The sequence below is a fragment of the Chiloscyllium punctatum genome, chromosome 36 (genome assembly GCF_047496795.1).
Source record: "Chiloscyllium punctatum isolate Juve2018m chromosome 36, sChiPun1.3, whole genome shotgun sequence".
Classification (NCBI taxonomy): Eukaryota; Metazoa; Chordata; class Chondrichthyes; order Orectolobiformes; family Hemiscylliidae; genus Chiloscyllium; species Chiloscyllium punctatum.
Genome location: NC_092774.1, coordinates 63793567 through 63805743, shown reverse-complemented (window position 1 = coordinate 63805743; position 12177 = coordinate 63793567). Strand labels below are relative to the sequence as shown.

At 46.3% G+C, this 12177-nt stretch overlaps 1 non-coding gene across 1 annotated transcript; it reads right to left on the bottom strand.

Moving 5' to 3' along the window:
* Positions 1-10280: 10280 nt before the first annotated feature.
* trnae-uuc (transfer RNA glutamic acid (anticodon UUC)) lies at positions 10281-10352 on the bottom strand. Its single transcript has one exon. It is a non-coding gene; the product is annotated as a tRNA-Glu (tRNA).
* Between the last annotated feature and the right edge of the window lie 1825 nt (positions 10353-12177).

Genomic DNA, 12177 nt, shown 5'->3' with positions numbered 1-12177 from the left:
TCAGCTCTACTGGATTTCTGCTGAAGCTTTTACCCCCACCCCCTCTTTTTTTACACCTTCTGGAACAATAAATTATTCAGTAAGTCAATCAAAGTCCAATGCACAATCTCCCAGTCTCTCAACCAACCAGACACAAAAGTATAGTCATAGCAGGGAATCAGACAAGAAAAAATGAAACAACAACAACATGAGAAATAAATCGGTGCTAGTGCATAATGTCTGTTCATTAGGAAGCAAACCAGAAATAGGGCTCTCCCAGGATTCTGATTGTGCCCAACTTGAGGATCCTCTCTCGCTTACATCTAACTGTTAGTACCCAGCTATGATTGACAATATTTTCACCAGAAATGAAGCATCTTATCAAATAGAGATAGACATGTACTGCACAGAAGCAGACTTTCTTTCTCTCATGTGCGCATACACACAGAAGTCCATGGGGGTGAATTTTTATTTGCAGATACATCCGATTTTGCTTAAAAATGCACAATCTGCTGGCAGTCAATACATATAATATTTTGTAAATTTGACTTTGGAAATAGAATCAGTTTGATTCAAGGTTTGGACTCTGACCTCACATTTAATGCATTGTCTGAGCTGAGATGTCATCTTTTGTTACAAAACCTTAAGTTATGTTGAGAAGTGCCTTACAGGAAGTTGGAAATTTACATATTAATAATGCCTGCAACCCATTTGAAAACATGAAAGACTTAACAATCCAGGTTTGTTCAATATATCATTGCAGTGTCCTGCCACTGAAATGTTTTTCCATAAATTCTGACCCTTATGATCTTATTCTTCACAACCACTTGATGAAAGAGTTTCGTGCCGAAAGCCAGTGCTTCCAAATAGCTTGGTGTTATGTGATTTTTAACTTTGTCCAGGTTAGGGTGGATTGGCCATGCTCAAATTACCCATAGTGCCCAGGGATGTCCAGGTAAGGTGCATTAGTCAGGGATGAATGGAGAGAAATGGGGGTAGGGAAGTTACTTTCTGGAGGGTCGGGTGGACTCGTTGGGTCGAGTAACCTGCTTCCACACTGTGGGGATTCTCTGAAGAGAAGAGAGATTTCTGCAAACTATGCAGGGCAGCACAGGTGTCTCCATGTGAGTTTGTGCATGAGTGTGTTTTTGCATGTGTGCTTGCTTGGTGAAGTGAGTGTTATGGAGTATCAGCCTGTGCGAGGGGGAGTATTGGGGATGTGTATGTGTCAGAGAGTATGTGCATAAGAGAGGTGTGGATAAAAGCCAGGGGTTGCATTTTGCGAAAACAAGGAAGGGCAAGAGGGTCTGTAGAGGCTGACCAGATGTCCCAGTCACCACCCATTTTAATTCCTCTTCCCTCTCCCTTTCTGACATGACCAGCTTTGGCCTCCTTCATTGCCACAACGATCCAATCCACAACACCTCATCTTCCACATGGAGTTCTCCATCTCCCAACTCCCTTCACGGCCTCTGCCCCTCCCATTCACTCTTCCCTGCCACCAACCAGATTCCTTCCTCCCATCGACATCAGGTTGTACCCTCTGTCTTCACCAATTCCCACTTCAACACCTTGCTCCCGGCACCCCTTTATCTGCATCTTGTCCTACACCCATCCCCCTTCCTGAAGAAACACTTGAAACGTAGACTTCTCCACCTCCTGATGCTGCCTGGCTTGCTGTGTTCTTCCAGCCTTCTGACTGTCTACATTGTCAATCGAGACACAGTCTGTCCCCCTCCCTGGATTCACTCCCTTTCCATTCAGTTGCTGCAAGTCAACAATTGAACCCCAGAATGAAAAAAAATTGAAAACGTGGTTGATAAAAGAGAGTATTGTACTCAGATGTTGGACAGAGGAAGAAAGTTACAGTTGGAGTGACGCTCAATCTTCATTCAGAGAGAGGAGCAGCATCTGTAATCAAATAGAGTCATAGATGTATAACTTAGAAAAAGACCCTTCACTCGAACCTGTCCATGCGGAGCAGATATCCTAATCCAATCTAGTCCCACTTGCCAGCACCTGACCCATATCCCTCCAAACCCTTCCTATTCATAAACCCATCCAGATGCCTTTTAAATGTTGTGATTGTATGAGTGTCCACCACTTCCTCTGGCAGCTTACTCCTTAAATGCACCACACTCTGCATGGGAAAGTTGCCCCTCAGAACTCTTATGTTTCCCCTCTCACTGAAAACCTATGTCTCTAGTCTCCAGTCTCTTCCCCCCCCCCCCCCCCACCCCCCACTGACTCTCCAGGGAAACAACCTTGTCTACTCATCCTATCCATGACCTTCATAATTTTATAAACCTCTATAAGGTCACCCCTCAACCTCTGACCCTCCAGAGAAAAAATATCCCTGGCTTACTCAGCCTCTCCTTGGAGCTGAAAGGGGCAGTACAGAGAGATCTGGGTGTTGTTGTATACCAGTCAATGAAGGCAAGCATGCAGGTACAGCAGGTAGTGAAGAAGGCTAATAGTATGCTGGCCTTCATAATAAGAGGGATTGAGTATAGAAGCAAAGAGGTGCTTCTGCAGCTGTACAGGGTCATGGTGAGACCACACCTGGAGTACTGTGTGCAGTTCTGGTCTCCAAATTTGAGGAAAGACATTCTGGCTATTGAGGGAGTGCAGCGTAGGTTCACGAGGTCAATTCCTGGAATGGCGGGATTACCTCACACTGAACGACTGGAGCGACTGGTCTTGTTTACCCTTGAGTTTAGAAGCCTGAGAGGGGATCTGATTGAGACATATAAGATTATGAAAGGATTGGACACTGGCAGCAGGAAACATGTTTCCGTTGATGGGTGAGTGCCGAACCAGAGGACACAGCTTAAAAATATGGGGTAGACCATTTAGGACAGAGATGAGGAGAAACGTCTTCACCCAGAGAGTGGTGGCTGTGTGGAATGCTCTGCCCCAGAGGGCAGTAGAGGCCCAGTCTCTGGATTCATTTAAGGAAGAGTTGGAGAGAGCTCTCAGAGATAGTGGAATCAAGGGTTATGGAGATAAGGCAGGAAGAGGATACTGATTAGGAATGATCAGCCATGATCATATTGAATGGCGGTGCAGGCTCGAAGGGCTAAATGGCCTACTCCTGCGTCTATTGTCTATTGTCTATTGTCTATTGAAACCCTCCAACTCTGGCAACAGCCTTCTTAATCTTTTCTGATCCTTTTCAAAGTTTCACAACATCTTTCCGATAGAAAGGAGACAAGAAGTGGATGCAGCATTTCAAATGTGGCTAAACCAATGTCCTGCACAGCCAACTCCCAAACTCCCAACTCCCATACTCAATGCTGCGACCAATAATGGAAAGCATACCAAACACTGCCTTCACTATTCTGTCTACCTGAGGCTCCATTTTCAATGAAGTATGAACCTGCACTCCAAGGTCTCTTTATTCTGCAACACTCCCCAGTCAGTCCTGCCTGGATTGCTTGACCAAAATGTATTTCTCTAAATTAAACTCCATCTCCCATTGGCCTATCTGATCAATGCTAATTTATGATGAACTCTTTCTCTCATTCCACAGAAGCTGAAAGTCTCTGTTCCTTCATACCCTCCTTTGATGCTGCCTGACCTGTTGTGCTTTTCCAACACCACACTCTCGACTCTGATCTTCAGCATCTGCAGTAGTAATTTCTCCAACATTTCCAGAGTCTGCCCCGCCCCCCGGATTCACTCTCTTCCGTTTCAGTTGCTGCAAGTCAACAACTGAAGCCCCGAATGAAAAATAAATGGAAAAAGAGGGTGAGAAAAGAGTGCCATATTCACAGATGTTGGACAAAGGAAGGAAGTTACAGTTTGGGGTGAAGCTCAATCTTCATTTACAGAGAGAGGAACAGCAGCAGCTTCAGAATGACATGGTCCGCCTTCCACATTCAGACAGTAAGGGGGCTCTGATTGGCAGGAGGATAAGTTTCCTTCCAGTCCGACAATGCTCTCCATTGGTCCATGAAGATCGTGAGTCGTTTCCGGGGACAGCGCCGAGCATGCAGTTTTTGCTGACACCGGCTAACCCGCACAGACCTTGCTGACACCGAGGAGCATGTGCAGTATGCTGTGGAGATGCTGCTGTTATTGACAGATTTTAAGTGGTCAAATGCCAGTCGGGAAAAAAAAGAGTAGAGCCACAATTTTGTTCTCCTGTAGCTTGACATAACCGTACATGCTCGTCACTATTTCTACGCGAAGGTCCTCCAGCCTGTGTTTGCCCTGGATCACAGCATCCAGAGCATCTCAACTTCTGCAAATCGAAAGACAATCCCAACCCTTGGAAGAGAAGGGGGAGAAACAGAACAGACTTGAACGTAAAATTATTGTAGTGCGATCACTTCCCTTAAGCATGAATAGAGGTCATCAGCTGTCCGTGAGCTTGTGGCGCAACGGTAGCGCGTCTGACTCCAGATCAGAAGGTTCCTTGTTCAAATCATGTCTGGCTCACTACACTCAACTTCTTACATTTCAAATCAAGAAATGAGTACGTTCTTTCCGTATATCGGTCGTGTCAAATCTTCTTTGCGGAAACTTTTGATCACACGTGAATCTTTGCTGTCAGTTTGAGTTGTGAACACTGTGTCAGGGAGGTGGTGTGCCCATTGTTTGGGTAAATGCTCAGCTCCCCGCAAGAAGTCGAACACAAGTCGAAGTGTGAGAAGTCGAACACAAACTGTTCATTACGGTATTTAAACACACAGCCGCTTCGTTTAGTTGGTGACAGCGCAGTGTGAATAACATTATACCGATATTTTAACAACATAATCAATAGATTCCCATCCAGGTTTTAGTCACATCAAACTGCCACGTAATGATGTTATGGCCTCAGTAAACTATAATAACGTGAAGATCGTTGGGATGATTTTCTATATCCGACTGCAATATAAGCACAGATCATTGTTTCCAGTTTTGGTGGAACAAAAGACGTCGTATTGGTGGATAATTACAGTTAGTGCAAACACAGCTAGCTATCGATAAATATTAATCCTGTTCACTTCAATGGCCAAATTTCAATTCAGAAACCAAGTGCACTTGGCTGTTTGTAACAGAGACAACATGACAAAATGGCTCATAGTAGGAGAAATGGGACATTGAGGAGAAGTGAAATGTTTGCTTTTGGTCACCTCCACAATTGTTAGAAAAACAGGTTGAAAGGATTCTTAAAAGGTGGCTGAAATAGTGGTTTGGCATAACACTTCAGACAGCGCAAAGTGGAAGACCACTTTCTAGTGGAAGAAAAAGACATTCCTTATTTCTGAAAGAACTGGGAAACAGAAGAGGGAATGAAATCTGACTTGGGAGCTATTTCCTATTTGTTGAGGATGTTGCTTCATCACAGTCTTGGTTTAGAGCATAAGCTCTTCATCAGGAATAAAGGGTGGCCCAAGGGGGCTGAGAGATAAATGGGAAGGAAGTGGGGCTGGAGGGAAGGCAGCTGGGAGTGCAATAGTTAGATGGAGGGAGGGATTAATGGTGATAGGTCAGAGATGAGGGTGGAGTAAATAGGTGAGAAGCAAGGTGGACAGGTATGACAGGTCAAGAGGTTGGTGTCGAATTGGAAGGTTGGATCTGGGACAAGGTGGGAGAGAGGAAATAATGAAACGGATGAAATCTGCATTGATACCATGTGGTTGGAGGGTCCTAAAGCAGAAGTTGAGGTGTTTTCCTACAAGTGTCAGGTAGCAAGAGTTTGGCAGTGGAGGAGGCCCAGGACTTGCATGTCCTTGGTGGAATGGAAGGGGGAGTTAAAGTGTTCCGCCACAGGGCGGTGTGTCGGTTAGATTTAGAGTCCCAGAGTTGTTCCCTGAAATGTTCCGCTAGTTGGCGTGCAGTTTCCTCAATGTGGATGAGACCATATTGCGAGCAATGGACATAATCTTATAAATAGATTGCATAAATCTTGGTTTGCCAGAGTTATTTTCTTTAATTAAATTAAAGAATTTTTTTATTCAATTGGATGACTGCATGAAACGGTTTGTTGGTCAGATTTGAATCATCACACCCAAATGAGACGATGCCATGAATATCAGTGAACTGCTCTTTTTGTTAAAAACCACAAGTTCTTGATTTATTTTCACAACTTACTGATATTCACATCTGCACATTCAATGTCAAACTCTGACATCAGAAATGACATGACACCATTAATTTTGACTTACAATATTCAAACAAACAAATTAATAGCACACAGTGAATCGCAAGTCTGATTAATCTGAAATGAAATTTGACCAAAAAAATATAAAATCAAGATGGGAGATAAGAAATGGGGTAAGGGCAGAAGGCAAGAAATGCAGCATCATAGAAAGTGCTCCTCCAGAGAGTGCATTTTACCAACTACCACTGCTAAATATAAACACTCTGATATGATCCTCCGTTTTAATGTAAACCATAGCCCCATACAGTAGGTACCATTAAAATGAGTTAAAAATACAAGCCTTGAGCATCATGCTTCCAGCCTTACCCCCCGCTTCTTGGAGCTTGGAACTTCCTCCAGCTCCGGGGGGTTGTTGAACGCCTGGGCTCCAGCGGCCACGCCTCCACTGAAGAAGCTTTGGGAACCAGATGCACAGAACCTTTGTATATGAAAGCAGCTTACAGAGACATTGAGCAATAGCATCACATGGTTTTTACCCATCGACCTCTGGGTTATCGACCCAGCACACTCACGCAGCACTACTCTACTTCTGTGCTCCCAGCAGCTGGATCGTGGATCAGTTTAAAGTAGGTCCTATATCTCTGATAACATCGGTACACAAGGCAGTGAAGAAAGGTTTCAGCACACTGGCCTTCATCAGTTAGGGAATTGAGTACAGATGTTGGCAAGTTATGTTGGAGTTATACAGGACGTTGATGAGGCTGCACCTGGAATATTGTGATCAGTTTTGGTCCCCTTGGTGTTCTGACTTCTGACTTCTTCAACTCTGGTTTTGTGTTGAACTTGATGGGATACTTTGTCCAACTCAGCATGTTTAAACAGTATCTCTCAGAGGGATTCATCTGAAACTTTTCAGGAGGTGAGCTCAACAAGATTGAACTATTCAAAGTTACTTGGACTCTATTTTAAACTTACATCAGGACCAGTAGTCAGAGACACGTACTGCAAGGAAACAGACCCTTCGTTCCAACTTGTCCATGCTGACCTGATATCCTAAATTAATCCACTCCCATTTGACAGCACCTGACCCATATACTCTGGCAGCTCATTTCATATATGGACCACCCTCTGCATGAAGAAGTTGTCACTTTAATATATTTCGCCTCTTACCCTAAACTTATACCCTCTCGTTCTGGACTCCTCCACCCCAAGGAAAGGACTTTGTCTATTACACTGTCCATGCCCCTCATGATTGTATAACCGCTATTAAGTCACCTCTCTGCCTCCGATGCTCCAGTGAAAACAGCCCCACGCTATTCAGCCTCTCCCTGTAGCTCAAACCCTCCAACCCCCAGCAACATTCCTGTGAATCGTTTCTCATGGAGAAGTCAACGTTTCAGTCCTGAAGAAGGGTTAATACCCAAAATGCTGACTACTCCACATTCTGGTGCTGCCTAGCTTGCTGTATTCTCCCAAGCTCCTACTTGCCAACTTCGGGTTACAATATGTAGTGGCTCAGTGGTAACCACTGCAGCCTCATAGCACCAGGGGCCCAGGTTTGATTCCAGCCTTGGGTGACTATCTGTGAGGAATTTGCACTTTCTCCCAGTGTCTGCGTAGGTTTTCTCTCTGTGATCCTGTTTTCTTCCATAAACCAAAGATGTGCAGGTCATGTGGATGGGCCATGCTTAATTGCCCATAGAGTTAGGTACATTAGTCAGAGGGAAATGGGTCAGGATGGGTTAATCTTCGGGGGGGGGGGGGGTCGGTGTGGACTTGTTGGGACGAATGGCCTGTTTCCGCAGTGTAGCTCATCTCATCCAATACTTTTCTTACTAACGAATGGCAGAGTAGGCCGAATGGCCTAACCTCTTCTCCGATGGTCTTGCGGTCTTCGGTTTCTCTGGATCATTTCATTGGCAATGTGCAGTCCCGGGCTCAATGAGCAGCAGTATCCACTGAAGGCAAAGCTCATAGAATCATAGAACTCCCACAATGTGGAAACAAGTACTTCAGCCGAACACATCTGCACTGATCTTCCGAAGACTAACCCACTCAGATCCATTTTCCTACCCTCCATAACTTGCACACAGACCCCAAGGGTGGAATTATTCCTGGGTTCCTGGTGCCATGAGGCAGCAGTGCTAACCCTGAGCCCCCATGGAGTTGTGATTGTGGGGTGTGGGGGAGGCAATTGCAGTCCAGCAGAAAAGAAAAACAGCCCACCTACTCTCCCACTGCACCCACTGTCAGAACTGGCAGGAGGTTCAGTCCTGGGAGGTGACCGAAGGCAGCGTCACCGGTGGGATCTGATTGCTGGGAGCACTGGTGCCTCCGCTGGTGCTTCCGCAAGTTGTACGAAAACATGAACCTCTTCCCACACTCGGGCCAGCTGGAGGGCATCTCCCTGGTGTGGGCACATTGGTGCTTCAGTAGGGTGGAGGAATTGCTGAAGGCCTTCCCGCACTGAGGGCAGCAGAATGGCCTCCCCCCTCCTCCACTGTCCCCCCCTCCCCAAAACCCCCGTGTGGTCCAGCTGGTGATTCAGCAGTGTGGAGGAGCAGGTAAAGACCTTCCCACATTCGGCGCAGGAGAATGGTTTCTCCCCGGTGTGGATGGACAGATGCCTCAGCAGGGCAGAGGAATTGCTGAAGGCCTTCCTGCACATACGGCAACTGAACGACCTCTCCACCATGTGGACACACCAATGGGCCAGTAGGTCGGAGGAAAGAGCAATGCCCCTCCTGCAGTTGGGGCAGAAGAACGGCCTCTCAGTATGGACCCACTGGTGTCTCAGCAGGTGGGAAGACCTGCTGAAGGCCATCTTGCACTTGGGGCCGGAGAACAGCCTTCCCCGGTGTGGGCCAACTGGTGCGTCAGCAGGGCAGCAGAATCATTGAAGGCCTTCCCATACTCAGGGCAGCAGAAGGGCCACTTCCCCTCTGTGGATCTATTGGTGCTTCAGAACCCTTTCAAATTTCACAATATCCTTGTGATAGGAGGGAGACCAGAATTGCACGCAATATTCTAAAAGTGGTCTAACCAATGTCCTGTACAACCACAACATAACTTCCCAACTCCAATACTCAGTCAGAGGATTGGGAAAGCTTTCAAAACCCACAAAAAACAAAGAGGAAAGAATGGAGGTTCAAACCGAATTTTTGAGAGTCAGCTTGAAAGCATCAATGAGAAATCGGTGGAATGGGTTTATTGGGGACACGTTCTCCCTCAATGCACCATATACTTATTTCTCTTGAGCTCTTCGTAGTTTCTCTGTGCTGCAGTATGTAGTGGCTCGTTGAAATAATCTCCTGATGCAGCTTCTTTTGTGGGTGTTGGGATGATTGCTTCTGTGGTTAAGTATTTGGTTTGTGTGTGTTGTTTTTCTGTAGATGCCAGTGTGAAGTTCCCCGTTGACTGTTCGCTCTACTGTGACATCTAAGAGTGGCAGTTTATTGTTGTTCTCCTCTTTTTCAAACAAGGAGCCCCCCTCAGGCCATAGTCTCACTACTTGGAACACCAATATACAGACTAGTCAAAGGCCTCCACTGAGGACTAAAACACCAAGTCGAAGATTCATGCCACTCCATTTACTCCATCCAAGAATTCCTGAACACCAAAGACATGAAGATAGAAGAGGATGGAATAATGTTGTCCTTTGACATAACAGCCCTGTTCACATCCATTAACATCAACGTGACCAAAGAAAACTGAAGACACTACTCGAAGAACTAAAGACAAAAACACAGCACCAACTTCATCAGCAAAGATAGCACTGTCAACCTCGTGGTTACCACCCACTTTATATTCAGTAACAAGCCCTACAAATAAATCAACGAAATACCGATGAAACACTTCTGTCATCAAAAAATGAAACAAATTAGAGGAAACGTACAACACCATCAACAATCTCCTTACTGGCATAAAATTCACAAAAGAGGAGAACAACAACAAAGTGCCATTTCTAGATGTCACAGTAGAGCGAACAGTCAATGGTAAAATCAAAACAGCCTCTACAGGAAAACACCACACGCGAACCAAGTATTTCGCTACAGAAGTAATCATCCCTACGCATACAAACAAATCTGAACGAGGGCACTATTTCAACGAAACACGACACACTGTAGCACCCAGTCACGACGAAGACAAATAAGTAACTGTCCAGCGCTTTTAAGGAGAATGGATAGCTATGCAACACACTGAAAAATGATTCCCTGACCGGGAATCGAACCCGGGCCGCAGCGGTGAAAGCGCCGAATCCTAACCACTAGACCACCAGGGATATACGGGAGAAGTTTGACAGCTCTCCTGAAAATTGCTTTCCTGCCCGGAAGTCGAACCCGGGTCACGGAAGGAAGAAGGCGAACACCAATGTCATTTCGTGTATCCATTGCTCCCGATGCGGTCTCCTCTACATTGGGGAGACTGGAGCCCCATCGCAGAGTCAAGTCACAGCGTTTGAGGGAACATCTCCAGGACACCCGCAACAATCAACCCCAGTGCCCTGTGGCCCAACATTTCAACCTCCCCTCCCACTCTGCCAGGGACTTGCATGTCCTGGGCCTCCTCCATCGCCGCTCCCTCCCCACCCGATGCCTGGAGGAAGAACGTCCCAACTTCTGCCTCGGATACATTCATCCCCAGGACATCAATGTGGTCTGCACCAGTTTCCTCATTTCCCCTCCCCCCACCTTACCTCAGTTCCAACCTTCCAGCTCAGCGCTGTCCTCATGACCTGTCCTACCTGCCAATCTCCCTCCCCACCTATCCGCACCACCCTGCTCTCTGATATGTCACCTCCATCCCCACCCCCATTCACCTATTGTACTTTTTGCTACCTTTGGCCCAGCACACCCCACCCCTAATTTATCTCTCCACCCTTGAGGGGTCCTGCCTCTATTCCTGATGAAGGGCTTTTGCCCGAAACATCGATTTTCCTGCTCCTCGGAAGCTGTCTGACCTGCTGTGCTTTTCCAGCACCACTCTGATCTAAACTCTGGTTTCCAGCATCTGCAGTCCTCACTTTTGCCTACCCAATAAACCCAGTGTGCCGATTTCACATCAACAAACTGACACAAGCAGACACAACGTCTGCAGAAACCTTAGCCACATTACTTTACATTAAAGACATCTGGGAAATGATGTCCAGACAACTCAACCCTCTCAGCATCATGGTCGCCCACAAACCTCCCAACACACTTAAACAGCGGCTAATGAACCTGAAAAACCCGATACAAACAACCAGCAAACGAATGTAATTTACAAAATACCATACAAGGAAATATATACATGAAATCTGCCACACAGTTCTCTGTAGCAAGAAATGCTGGGATGAGAAAAGGAAGATTTTTTTTAGCCAAAACGAATCGGCACTGACTGGACAGCCATTTAAAATCAATGCTGTCAGCCCAGGATGGAAGATCCGAAGGGATGTACAGTTTTCTTATTTCCTGAAGATTTACAAAGCTGAGACTGGGTTTTGGTGTTTGTTCCCTTTCCACTCCCAAGAGCCACAGTGGTTGGGGCGGTGAGTTGGGGAAAGTGAAATGTGCCCGTGAGCAGCGTGTGGGACTATTTCAGCTTCCTCTCCTCTGACAGCGCTGTGACTTGACTCTGATGTTCTCAGGGACACTTACTGACGCGACACAGTGAAAAGAGTCTCATTCCCGCAGTTCGGGAATTCAAACCGTATGCCGGCTTCAGGACAATGAGAAAGATTAATTGGGGTGTGTGAAGAAGCTGTGAGCTGCATTTCAAACAGGTAGGTGGAGTCAGATGCGTCATCCATTGCGCCCCTGGCACTGTGCGGACCTGACACCGCCATGCTGCAGAGTTCTGACGTTAACACGGACATGCGCAGCAATGGGAACATTCACAAGAGGAACAGCCAAAGATAATCACCGTCACTGCTTCCCTTCCATAATCCCAACTTTGTGAAGCAGTATCTTTCACTGGCAAATAAAACACTTTTGTCCTCAGGTGCCTGCTTAACTTCGATTACGACTTCACGCCCCTCACTGTTCGATCTCATTTCCAAACTCTTGCCTCATCGCCTCAATAGCAGCTCTGTGGGTCTCTGCTTGTTCCACCCTGACAGGCAGTGGGCT